The sequence below is a fragment of the Mobula birostris genome, chromosome 13 (genome assembly GCF_030028105.1).
Source record: "Mobula birostris isolate sMobBir1 chromosome 13, sMobBir1.hap1, whole genome shotgun sequence".
Classification (NCBI taxonomy): Eukaryota; Metazoa; Chordata; class Chondrichthyes; order Myliobatiformes; family Myliobatidae; genus Mobula; species Mobula birostris.
In genome coordinates this window covers 4,435,208-4,447,619 of record NC_092382.1, presented here as the reverse complement: position 1 = coordinate 4,447,619, position 12,412 = coordinate 4,435,208, and the positions used below count along the sequence as shown (strand labels likewise).

The following is a 12,412-nucleotide window of genomic DNA, read 5'->3' as shown; positions in this document are numbered from 1 at the left end:
GCTGCACTCGCAGAAAAGATGAAGGATAATCCTCAGGGTTTCTAGAGATAGATTAAGAGCAAGAGGATTGCAAGGCACAATGTTGTTCCTCTGGAAGACCGGAATGGCAATCCATATGTGGATGGGGGAGATCTTAAGTATTTTTATCATCTCTATTTACTCAGGAGATGGACAAAGATTGTATGGGAGTATGGAAAAGTGGCATTAAAATCGTGGACCCTGTACAGATTTAATAAGAGAAGTTATTTTGCTGTTCAACATAGAACACAGAACACAGAAATCTACAGCATATTCCAGGCCATTCAGCCCACAATGTTGTGCCAAGCATGTAACTTACTCTAGAAACTGCCTAGAACTTCCCTAGAGCATAGACCACTATTTTTCTAAGCTCCATGTACCTATCTAAGAGGCTGTTAAAAGACCCTATTGTACCTGCCTCGACAACCGCCGCTGGCAGTGCATTCCACACACCCATCACTCTCTGTGTAAAAAAAAAACTTACCACTGACATCCGCTTGGTATCTATTTCCAAGCACCTTAAAACTATGCGCCTCATGTTAGCCATTTCAGCCCTGGGAAAAACCTCTGGCTCAATGCCCCTCATCATCTTATACACCTAAACAAGGTTCCTAATATAAACAAAGAAAGTATACATTGCTTTGAGGATTTGTTAGTATACAAAATTATGAGGGTATAGATAGGGTAAATGCTAGCAGCTTTTTCCACCGAGGTTGGATGGGATGACAACCAGAGGTCATGGGTAAGTGGGGAAGGTGAAAATTTAACGGGAACATTTGGAAAAGTTCTTTACTGAAATGGTCGTGAGAGTGTGGAATGAGATACCAGCACAACTGGTGAATATGAGCTCAGTTTCACCATTTAAAAGAAGTTCGACAGGTACCTGAATGGTAGGGGTATGGAGGGCGATGGTCCCAGTGCAGATAGTTGCATTAGACAGGTTAAATGTTTTTGGCATTGACTAGAAGGGCCAAATACCCTGTTTCTGTATTGAACTTCTCCATGTTTCTATGACAGAGAAGATGGCCAAACTTGTTTGGAAGGGAAAAGGTGGGAGTGACAATGGAGCAGCAATGGCTGGAGTTTCTGGGAGCAATTCGGGAGCTGAGTGATCGATACATCCCAAAGAAGTGGAAACATTGGAAAGGCAGGAGGACACAACTGTGGCTGAAATGAGAAGCCAAGGCCAACATAAAAGCCAAAGAGAGGGCAAACAAAAGAGCAAACACTATTGGGAAGCTTTTAGAAACCAACAGAAGATGACTAAAAAACAGTCCGATGAGCTCAGTGTGTGGAATTATAATATTGTAGTCATTAACGGGTCTTGGTAGCACCAAACAGTCTGAGGCATTTGGAGGAACAAAATATCCGTGGCCTCAATATCCGTGGACTAGAAGAGCCGAGACGGCCTGTTTCCATGCTGTAATTGCTACATGGTTATATGGTTATAATTCCCTGTCCTGAGCTCATCTGGCTTTCCTACGATGCACATTCATCGCACCATGCTCAACCATTTGATTGCTGACTCTGTCTGAGGTCTGAACAACATCTGACTGGTGTCAAGAAAACAAACTCTCCCTCGTTGTCACAAAAACAAAGGAGCTGATTGTGGACGACAGGAGGAATGGAGACAGGCTAAGCCCTATTGACATCAATGGATCTGGGGTTGAGAGGGTGAACAGCTTTAAGTTCCTCAGCATAAACATCACCGAGGATCTCATATGGTCTGTACATACCAGCTGTGTTGTGAAAAAAGCACAAAAACATCTCTTTCACCTCAGACGGTTGAAGAAATTGGGGATGGGGCCCAAAATCCTAAGAACTTTCTACAGGGACACAATTGAGAGTATCCCGACTGGCTGCATCACTGCCTGGTATGGGAACTGTACTTCCCTTAATCGCAGGAACCTGCAGAGAGTGGTGCGGACAGCCCAGCGCATCTGTAGATGTGAACTTCCCACTATTCAGGACATTTACAGAGACAGGTGTGTAAAAAGGCCCCAAAGGATATTGGGGACCCGAGTCACCACAACCACAAACTGTTCCTGCTGCTCCCATCCAGGAAACGGTACCACAGCAAAAGGACCAACAAGCGCCGGGACATCATCTTCCACCAGGCCATCAGACTGATTAATTCATGCTGATACAATTGCATTTCTATGTTATATTGACTGTCCTATGTACAAACTATTTATTATAAATGACTATAAATTACACATTGCACATTCAGACAGAGACATAATGTAAATATTTCTACTCCTCATGTATATGAAGGATGTATGTAATAAAGTCAATTCACCCTCCCCACTATCTGTTCTGTCATTCTGGCTCCCATTCCCCCTACAACTTATTTGAACCACATCACCCTCTCCCCACACTAGCACTAGCGAGCCTCACCACTGGGATATTAGTCCCCTCTCACCCCTTTGACTTTCCTCTGTCAGTGATCCCCCCGACAGTGTCTAAAGTGGGTCCACCTGTTGTTGTGCGGGACGGACACAAGATTACTCTGCGATGGCCATTTCACCTCATTCCCCTTCCCGACTCTCACCCAGTTTCCCGTGTCCCGCACCTGGGGTGTACCTCACCTCTCCTCATCTCACATGGGGCAGAACAAAGGTGATTTTCTCAACAGCTGATGTCAAAGACTTTGTTCCCTCGGAGGGAAATGGAAATAAATCAGAAAGCGGACATTTACTTTGGGATTTGTTCCGCTTTGACGGAGAGAGCGACGCCAGGTTGATTCAGCGGGGTAACGCCCTCTCAGCTGGTCCGCCTCCGCTATTGGTTGTAACCAGTGATTGACATCGCTTCGCACCAATGGGAATAGCGCAGCTCCTTAATCCTCTGTTGACAGCGGTGGGGAGGGTCTAGTCACGTGATTAGTAGCCCAGCCGTTAAACCGACAAAGCTCGAGCTCTCCAGCGCGCGGGTGACGTAAGACACGGCGCACGTGAGGGCAGATCTCGGTCTGGGGAGCCCATGTGTGACGTCAGCGCGTGTGTGCCCCTGTGTGACGTCACCTGTGGGGGAGCGCTCGTATTTAGAAACACCTGAATGGACGTTTCTGATGATTTCGGTGGGACAACAACATTAATCACGGGTTTCATCACTGAATCCAGTGTTGTGAGATGTAAAGTCCCCTGTTATGTGTCCGGCTGTGCCGTGTTGTTGGTGGAGTGGGCAGCCTGGTGTTTGTCTCGATTCGGGTCACAACACCAGAATTGCCAGCGGGGTCCACACACAGTGTATTAGTCAACAGAAAACCTCCCGTCCCTGCAGTCTCTGTCTCCTGGTAAACTCAACACCCTGACAATGTGGACCATAGACACCCCTTCCTCTCAGAGTCAGGGGATCACTCAGACAGCTGATCACTGAGAGGAATTATATTTATTGGTCATTAAAGTTCACCCAGATTCGTGTGGACGGATTTGATGTGGAGTTCGGGGTGTCACAGTGAAAGGGCCGGACGGCCGAACTCTCTCCGTTGTCCAAACATCCTTCCAGGTGAGGCGACACTTCACCTGTGAATCTTCCGGGGTCGCCCGTTGTGTCCGCTGCTCCCGATGCGGCCGCCTCGACACTGGTGACACCAGACCCTCCGCAGTTGTGCGGGGTCGGGTTGTTTTTTTTTGGGGGGGGATCGATGTTATTGTTCCCTTTTGTGCGGGAGGGGTGGGTTTTGGGGGTTGATGATCGGGATGCCGTTCTTTTTGATGTAGGGGTGGGCTGGGAGTTTGATTTTTCTCTCTGATCGACTTTCATGCTCTTTCTTTGTTTCGTGGCTCTGTGGAGGAGAACAAAAACTCAGTTGTTCACGGATATTTGCTTTGACAGTAAATTAACCTTTGAACTATCCGCTCCGAGCGGGACTTCCCGGTGTCCAAACATTTTCATTCCCATTCCGATTCCCATTCCCGTCCCGACGCGTCAACCCATCGCCTCCTCTTGTGCCAAGGTGAAGCCACCTCAGGGTCCAGGATCAGCACCTTGTATTCCGTCTGAATACTCCCTCCCCAACCCGATGGCATGAATATCGATTTCTCCTTCCTTTGAACAAATCTCCCCCTCACCCCTCCCTCCCACTCCCTCTCTTCCTCTCTGACTTTTCACGTCCTCTCACCTGCTGATCACTTGTCTCTGGGTCCACTGCTCCATCCCTTTCTCCTGTTCTCCACTCTCGTCTCCTATTAGATTCTATTTTCTTCAGCTCTTGACCTTTCCCACCTACCTGGCTTCACCTATCACCTTCCAGCGAGACATTTCCTCTCCCGCCCCGATTTTATTCAGATATTTCCCCCATTGCATTTCAGTCCTGAAGGAGGGTTCAACTGGAAACATCGACTGTTGACTCTTTTCGATAAATGGTGCCCGGCCTGCTGAGTTCCGCCAGCATTTTGTTTGTGTTGCTTTGGATTTTCAGCATCTGCAGACTTTGTCGTGTTTGTGATTTACCTCTCCGTTGTCGCTCCAGCCTCCGGCTACTGGTGGCGCTGCATGGACCTTCGGCCACTGGTGGCGCTGCATGGACCTCCGGCCACTGGTGGCGCTGCATGGACCTCCGGCCACTGGTGGCGCTGCATGGACCTCCGGGCACTGCTGGCGCAGCCGCGAACCTCCTGCTAAACGCATGCGCGGTGCCGAATGCAGCTGCCGTTGGCGGTTTCCTGTTCGGGCGGCGGTGAGTGGGAACAAATCTCGGGTTTGTGTGAATCGGGGCCGGTGGATCGGGAAAGTCCCGGGCCCGGGCTCTGTCTGACGGCTGGAGCAGGGGTGCAGTGACAATCTTTTAGGTGCCGGAGCTGTACGAGGGGTGGTTGATAAGTTTCTGGCCTAAGTTAGAAGGCCTGAAGTTTACAGCTGTCGTTACATGTACGTGTAGTTCCGCTCTGTGAGTGATCATGCAGAAAGTTTGAAGCTAATAACTGTTGTGGTATTTCTGTTTCAGATAATTGAAAATTGACAGGTTTTCAAAATTGACTCCTTCCACCTCAGGCTAAGAACCTCGATCTCACACCTAGTTAGTGTAGCAGCTCATTTCATGCACTGGGTAACTTCCTTCCCCCATTCATGTAATGAGCAGGTACACAAATTGGCTGTGGCATATATAAATGAATAGGGCTTCATATAATGTCAAGCACTAAACCAAGGTGAAAGAAATATATGAATTCCACAGCTCAATAGACAATAGATGCAGGAGTAGGCCATTCGGCCCTTCGAGCCAGCACCGCCATTCACTGTGATCATGGCTGATCATCCACAATCAGTATCCAGTTCCTGCCTTAACCCCATAACCTTTGATTCCGCTATCTTTAAGAGCTCTATCCATCTCTTTCTTGAAAGCAACCAGAGACTTGGCCTCCACAGCCTTTGGGGCAGAGCATTCCATACATCCACCACTCTCTGGGTGAAAAAGTTTTTCCTCAACTCCGTTCTAAATGGCCTGCTCCTTATTCTTAAACTGTGGCCTCTGGTTCTGGACTCACCCATCAGCAGGAACATGTTTCCTGCCTCCAGCATGTCCAATCCCTTAATAATTATAGATGTTTCAATTAGATCCCCTCTCAGGCTTCTAAATTCCAGAGTATACAGGCCCAGTCGCTCCAATCTTTCAACATATGACAGTCCCGCCATCCCGGGAATTAACCTTGTGAACCTACGCTGCACTCCCTCAATAGCAAGAATGTCCTTCCTCAAATTTAGAGACCAAAACTGCACACAGTACTGCAGGTGTGGTCTCACCAGGGCCCTGTACAGCTGCAGAAGGACCTCTTTGCTCTTATACTCAATTCCCCTTGTTATGAAGGCCAGCATGCCATTAGCTTTCTTCACTGCCTGCTGTACTTGCATGCTTGCTTTCAGTGACCGATGTACACAGAAATATAGTGACAGTTAAGACATTAACAAGATTATAGCCTATCAAACATCTGAACAGGGATCCAAGCCTGACTTCGAAGGACCATTACTTTCAGAACTGCATTTGGAGCCGGTTAGAAAATTTGAACGAGATGCAGGCGAAACACAGCTTTTGTTAGTTTTACTGTTATCAATGACTTGTATGTTATCCTTGTTACACTCCTCAGCTTGTTTACGGAAGAAAGAAGTTAACATTGTTTGCTTAGAAGCCACAGGGTTGTTAGTGAGAAAAATTTACTTTTGTATCAGCGAGTAATCCACGGACCACCACAGATGTAGCCTTACTGATACGACTGAGTCAGAGCAGACAGCAGGGCCCACAGCGCTTAGCAGTGTTCCTAAGCAGGTATAAAAATAACAGAAATAAAGCAAGTAAGTTTTTTACACTCTTAGCCACCTAAATTGGAACTAAGTAATCAAGTATGAAAAAAAACGTCTAATGAAGTTTTGCTAAAGCCACGAATATTTCTGAATATTAGTATCAAAAGTGGAAGGTTGGCAACTCTGCCTCGTACCGTTTCTCTCGCAGAAATGTTTGGACAGGAAGTGTATCTGTGAGTGTCGATACTCACAATATCCTCACACGTCGGGTACTACATGGTTAGACCTATACAGATTCTGTTTAGTCTTTAAATGTATAAAAAGTTAAAGAAGCTTGAATCTTTACATAAATTATTGTCGTATCTATACGAATAAAAAATATCGTATTTGGAAGTGATAAATGTTAATAGGGGAGGAGGGCAACCATTTGGGAGGTTTGGAAATGCGTTTCGTCTCGTTCATTGCCTCCCTAAGTTACTCTTTTTCCTGTCAACACAAAGAGACAAACAGCCTCTTTCCAATCAACTACAGTTGGTGGAGCTCGGCCAAGGGGTTGATGCGCTATTAATGACAGTTGAAATGATGTAAAACTAGCTTATAGCCTAGAAATTTTTTTTCCCCATTTGCCTTGTGAAAAAAACTAAATTCACTTTATCCAGGTGTAGAAGAAGATTTTGGATGATTACCTTGAATTCTTCATCAAAATCAGGCCGAAGATAAGCGAGCAGTGAATTTTTCTTTCATTATTTTGGACTTTTAACCTGGGTTTCGATGTTCATTCCTTGCTTAATACAGCTGCTACCTGGAATCCAATGGTACCCGTTGGAAAGAGCGGAAAAACGCTCACACTTGTGTCCAGTCGTCCCTCGGCTGGAGAGAGACGGAGGATCTGTGAAATGGAGGGAGGCTACAGCAGGGCATGCTGGGAAAACAACGGGTCGAGCGAGGACAAATTTCACAAATACCTAAATAAAAAACAGTCACAGCTCCAGGATTTCACCAAAAACGATCAAATATCCTATCCTAATGTTATTAGTGGTATTTTCCCCACCAGTTACCACTCCCTATCCCAAACCCCCGCCTCTGTAAAATTCCCCCTATTTAATATGCGGCCGCTGTTAAATTCCCCGCTTGTTCATTTTGACGTTTTTTTACCGAGGTGCCGGAGTGGTGCCCCGGTGAGCTCCGGCAGCACTGCACTCCTGTTTAGATCCAAGTAAAATGGACCCGGGGATCAAGCTGCCCGGGTTTGTGAGGTGTTGAGCCAGTATTTCTGGTCTGGGATCAAATGTTTGTTTCTGGAGTTCCTCTGGAAGCAATGCTGTTAACCTGAGGAGAGAATGAGTTTGTATTCCATCCCTCACAAGGACAGGCTGTGATTAAATGGGCTGTTCTGTGTTTGCACCAGCAGAAATAGACCTGGGGGGGTTTCAGTGTTCAAACTGTGTTTGGAAATTCCTCCACGCTGTCACTTGTCTGTCAGACAGTGGAAATCAAACAGAAACTCAACTTGCTGGAGATCTGCACTAAATTCTGAACCCATTCTGACAGAAGATTGTGAACCTGAATGGTTAAATTTGTTTCTCTCCCCACAGCAGTTCCTTTCCTGTTGAGCGACTCTGGTGATTCCAGTTTCTTTCTATTAAATTCACTCTGGGATGGTTTACATTTCCTGATTGTCTGTTGTACTTGGGAATGTGTTCAGTGCAGTTGTTGCTGACAAGGTTCACATGAATAATCTCAGGAATGATCTGTTTTATGTGTGAGGAGCATTTGATGGTTATGGGGCTGTGCTCAGTGGAGTTCAGACGGGGTGGTGAAAGGGGAGGTGGTTAAGTAAACCTACTGAATGCTGAGAAGCCTGGATACAGTGGACATGGAGAGGATGTTTCCATTAGACGGAGAGTCTGTGATCTGACAGCACAGTCTCAGAATAAAGACGCTTCCCTTTAAAACTGAGATGAGAAAAATTTCTTCAGCCAAAAGATGGCTGATCTGTGGAATTTGTTGCCACAGAGGGTGGTTGGAGGCTGCCATTTGGGTATATTTAGGGCAGAGATTAATATATTCATCATTACTAAGTAGCTTCAGGGTTACAGGAGGAAGGCGGGAATATGGTGTTGGAATAAATCTCAGCCATGGTTGAGTGCTGGAGCAGACTCGATGGATCGAATCACCTAATTCTGTTCCTGCATCTTATATCTTAGCGATGACTGAACGATGACTCCTTCCTATCCCTCATCAGGTTTTGTGACGTGTCAGGGGCAGTTACAGATTTGTTCACTGAGATCATTAGATTTGTCTTCAATGTTTAGATTTCAGTGAGCAGAAATATTTTGTTCTCCTTTGTGTTGTTAACGTGCTTCATCATCTTTCATGTTAAAGTTAGACCTGCGGTGAGAGATTTATTGGAAGAAAAGCCCACAACTGGAAGAGAACCACGACTGAAGATGAGGGAACAGCAGCAAGTGACCCAGCCCGAGGACTGAGAGCACCAACTGGAGAGAACCCTTCTGACTCAGGGTTTCCATTGATTCAGTCCGGAGCAAGTTTGGTGAGTCTCATTTACTCAAACACTGGTCCTTTAGACATTACATATCTGTACAGAGTAAGGTAGGGAATAGTTATGGTGAGACTGAATGTGCCCAGAAATACCAGTTATGCCTCTGTCAGACCCAGTTACAATCACTTCTGGTCTGGTAATGTACTGTCAGTATCCCAGCTCTTTAAACTCACTCACATTCCCTCAGTGTTTGCTCATTTGAAGAACTTGCATCTTATGAAGTAGCTTTTGGTCTGTTCTGAGTGTGGAGAGGGAAAGAGGGGTGTTTATATTACTATCTTGCAAAAAGAAGTAATTGTTTGACATTACTTGCTGCAAACTCACTCCCCATACCCTGTACATTCTCAACCAGATTATTGACATAGATGACAAGTAGCAATGGGTGTAACCCTGGGGAACTCCACGAGGCGCGGGCCTGGACTCCAATAACCAGCCTCCCATCATCACCATCTGCTTCCTGCCATCTAGCTGTTCCCAGACTCTGGACTCTGTGACAAACACAATGTTAGCAGCAAGATTAGACAGAGATTAATATAAAGAGAGATTTGTTGCTTCCTGGTGCGTGGAATGCACTGCCTGAGTCAGTGGTGGAGGCAGATACACTAGTGAAGTTTAAGAGACTACTAGCCAGGTATATGGAGGAATCTAAGGTGGGGGCTTATATGGGAGGCAGGGTTTGAGGGTCGGCACAACATTGTGGGCCGAAGGGCCTGTACTGTGCTGTACTATTCTATATTCTATATCAAGACAGAAACACCTCCTCCTCCGTCATCTGTATAGGGTCCATGATCGCATTGCTGTTTCGCCTCACTGTAAAGACGCTGTATGTCTCCTGAGTAAACATAAATGCAAAAAATCCATTTTAAATCTCCCCCACCTACGTCAGCTTCATGCATTAATGCCCTCTCTGAACTTCAAGAAGACCAATTTTGCCTTTTGGTATACTTTTGTTTTGAATATATTTGATGAAGGAGTTGGTGCTCTCCTTTTCATTATCTGCTGGAGCAAACTCGTGCCGTACTTCAGCCCTCTTGATTCCCTCCTTTAGTAACTCTTGAATTATTTATACTTATCAGTACCTCATTTGTTCTTTCCTGCCTATACTTGCTATGCACTCCGTCACCAGGGTCTCAATATCTGTCAAAACCCAAGGTTCCCTAAACATGTTAGCCCTGCCTTTTATTCTGTCAGCAACATTCAAACTCTGTACTGGTCGTCATTTATGCATTCCATCTCTGTACTCTTAAAATAGCAGTTTTGAAGGCCTCACACTTACCAAGCACAGATTTGCTCGAAAACAACCTGTTCCAATCCACGTTCACCAGATCCTTTCTGATACCATTAAAATTGGCCTTTTCTCCAATTTAGAACCAGACCTACCCATTTCCATAATGATCTTTAAACTAATGGTATTATGATCACTAGATCCAAAGTATTTACCTGCACAGACCTCTGTTACCTGCCCCGTCATGTACCCTAATAGTATTTCAGTCTATAGTTATGACCTCAATATATTGATCAAGGGAACTTCCTTGAACACATTTTACCAACGATATCCCAAACAGCCCTTTAAAGTATGGGTGTCCCGGTCAATAAGTGGAAAGTTACAACCATCTAGCATCATAACCTTCTAAGTTGCCTGTGATTTCTCAAACAATTTGATCCCCCAAATCCTATTGACTATTGGGCACTCTGTAATATAATCCCATCCCTTCCTTATTGTTCAGTTTCACCCATAAGGCCTCAGTGGTTGAGCTTTCCAGTTTGTCCTGTATGAGCAATGCAGGGGCATTTTCCCTAACTAGTGATGTCACTTGTCCTTCTTTAATCCCTGCCACTCAATCAAATTGTGTCTAACGCAACAGAACCCTGGAAGACTGACCTGCCAGTCCTGCACCTCCTCCAATCAAATCACATTAATGCTTGCAATACTGTAATTCAATACGCTGATCCATGCTCTAAGCTCATCAGCCTTTCCTACAATACTCCTTGCAATGAAATAATACACATTTGGGAACATTTGTTTCACCATGTTCTTTCTTTGGACTCCTGACTTTTTATGTTGGATTAACAGCATCTTTCCCACACAACCACTCCACTATCCACTCTGGTTCTTCATCCCCTTGCAGCTCAAGTTTGACACCTCACCCCATCCCGATGCAGTGTTAACAACCCTTCCCGCAAGGGTATCAGTCCCCCTCCAGTTCGGATGCAAAACGATCATGTCTGTGCAGGTCCCATCTTCCTTGGAATCATCCAAACATCTGCAGCACTCCACAATGCACCATCTCATCAGCCACACGTTAGACTGTATTATATCCTATTTCAGGCCTCACTAGCATGTGGTATGGGTGGCAATCCTGAAGACACAACCCTGGATGTTGTGCACTTTAACCTATCACCTACATCCATGAACTCACTTTGCAGCACCTCTTCACCCTTCCTGCCCTGTCATTGGTGCTGACGTGAACCTTGACCTCTGCTCACACTACCCTTAAACATGTTTCAGACTGGATGCGAGATTTCCCCGACCATGGCAACACACCATCCAGAAATCTTGTTCTCATTAATAGTGATGGCAGTCACTGCTGCTTCCCGTCACTCACGGGCCACAGTGAAGAGATATGCAAAGTATGCATTAGCTATACAGGACCCTGGTCAGACCCCACTTGAGCTCAGCTCTGGTCACTTCACTACAGGAAGGATGTGGAAACTATAGAAAGGGTGCAGAGGAGATTTACAAGGATTGGGGAGCATGCCTAATGAGAATAGGTTAAGTGAACTCAGCCTTTTCTCTTTGGAGCGGTGGAGGATGAGAGGTGACCTGATATGGGTGTATAAGATGATGAGAGGCATTGATCGTGTGGGTAGTCAGAGGCTTTTTCCCAGAGCTGAAATGGCTAGCACGAGAGGGCACACAGGTTTAAGGTGCTTGTAAGTACAGAGGAGATGTTTTACGCAGAGTGGTGAGTGCATGGAACTGTGGTGGAGACGGATATGAAGGGGTGTTTTAAGAGACTTCTGGATACATGGAGCTTAGAAAACTAGAGGGCTATGGGTAACCTTAGGTAATTTCTAATGTAAGTACATGTTCAGCACAGCATTATGGGCTGAAGGGCCTGTGTTGTGCTATAGGTTTTCAATGTTTCTATGTTTCTAAAGTTCACCTGCTATTTCTTTGTCTTCCATTACTAGCTCACCAATATCATTTTCCAGTGGACCAATATCAACTCTCAACTCCATTTTTTCTTTTTATGTAACTGAACAAAAACATTTGTTATCCTGCTTGATATTATTGTCTAGTCTCACCTCATATTTCATCTTTTCCCTTCTTATAGCTTTTTTAGTTGCCTTTTGTTAGATTTTAAAAGGTTTCCAATCATCCAACTTCCCACTCACTTTTGCTTCCATATTGACACTCACTCACTCATGGACTAATCACAGGACACACAAAAGGCGAACAGTATAGATCACCAGCATTTCATCCGAAGTTGCACTGGTGATGTTGCCTAGCTGGGTAATGAAACATCTGCAAGCGAACAAGCCAGCTCGGCGAGCCACTAAACAAGATCTGGGTTATTACACAACACCCAA

The 12,412-nt window shown here is 45.5% G+C and overlaps 1 protein-coding gene and 1 long non-coding RNA gene across 5 annotated transcripts in view; one reads left to right on the top strand and one right to left on the bottom strand.

Annotated features, from left to right (window-relative positions):
* Nucleotides 1-12,412, top strand: part of LOC140208265 (uncharacterized) — a 515,327-nt gene that overhangs the window by 47,508 nt on the left and 455,407 nt on the right. The gene's annotated exons all lie outside the window — the stretch shown is intronic.
* The window catches only part of LOC140208314 (uncharacterized), a 32,496-nt gene continuing 23,518 nt past the window's right edge, over nucleotides 3,435-12,412 (bottom strand). For all 4 annotated transcript variants that reach the window (XR_011888720.1, XR_011888723.1, XR_011888721.1 and 1 more), the window contains exon 3: nucleotides 3,435-3,805. This is a non-coding gene — a long non-coding RNA (uncharacterized lncRNA). The remainder of the gene's footprint in view (nucleotides 3,806-12,412) is intronic.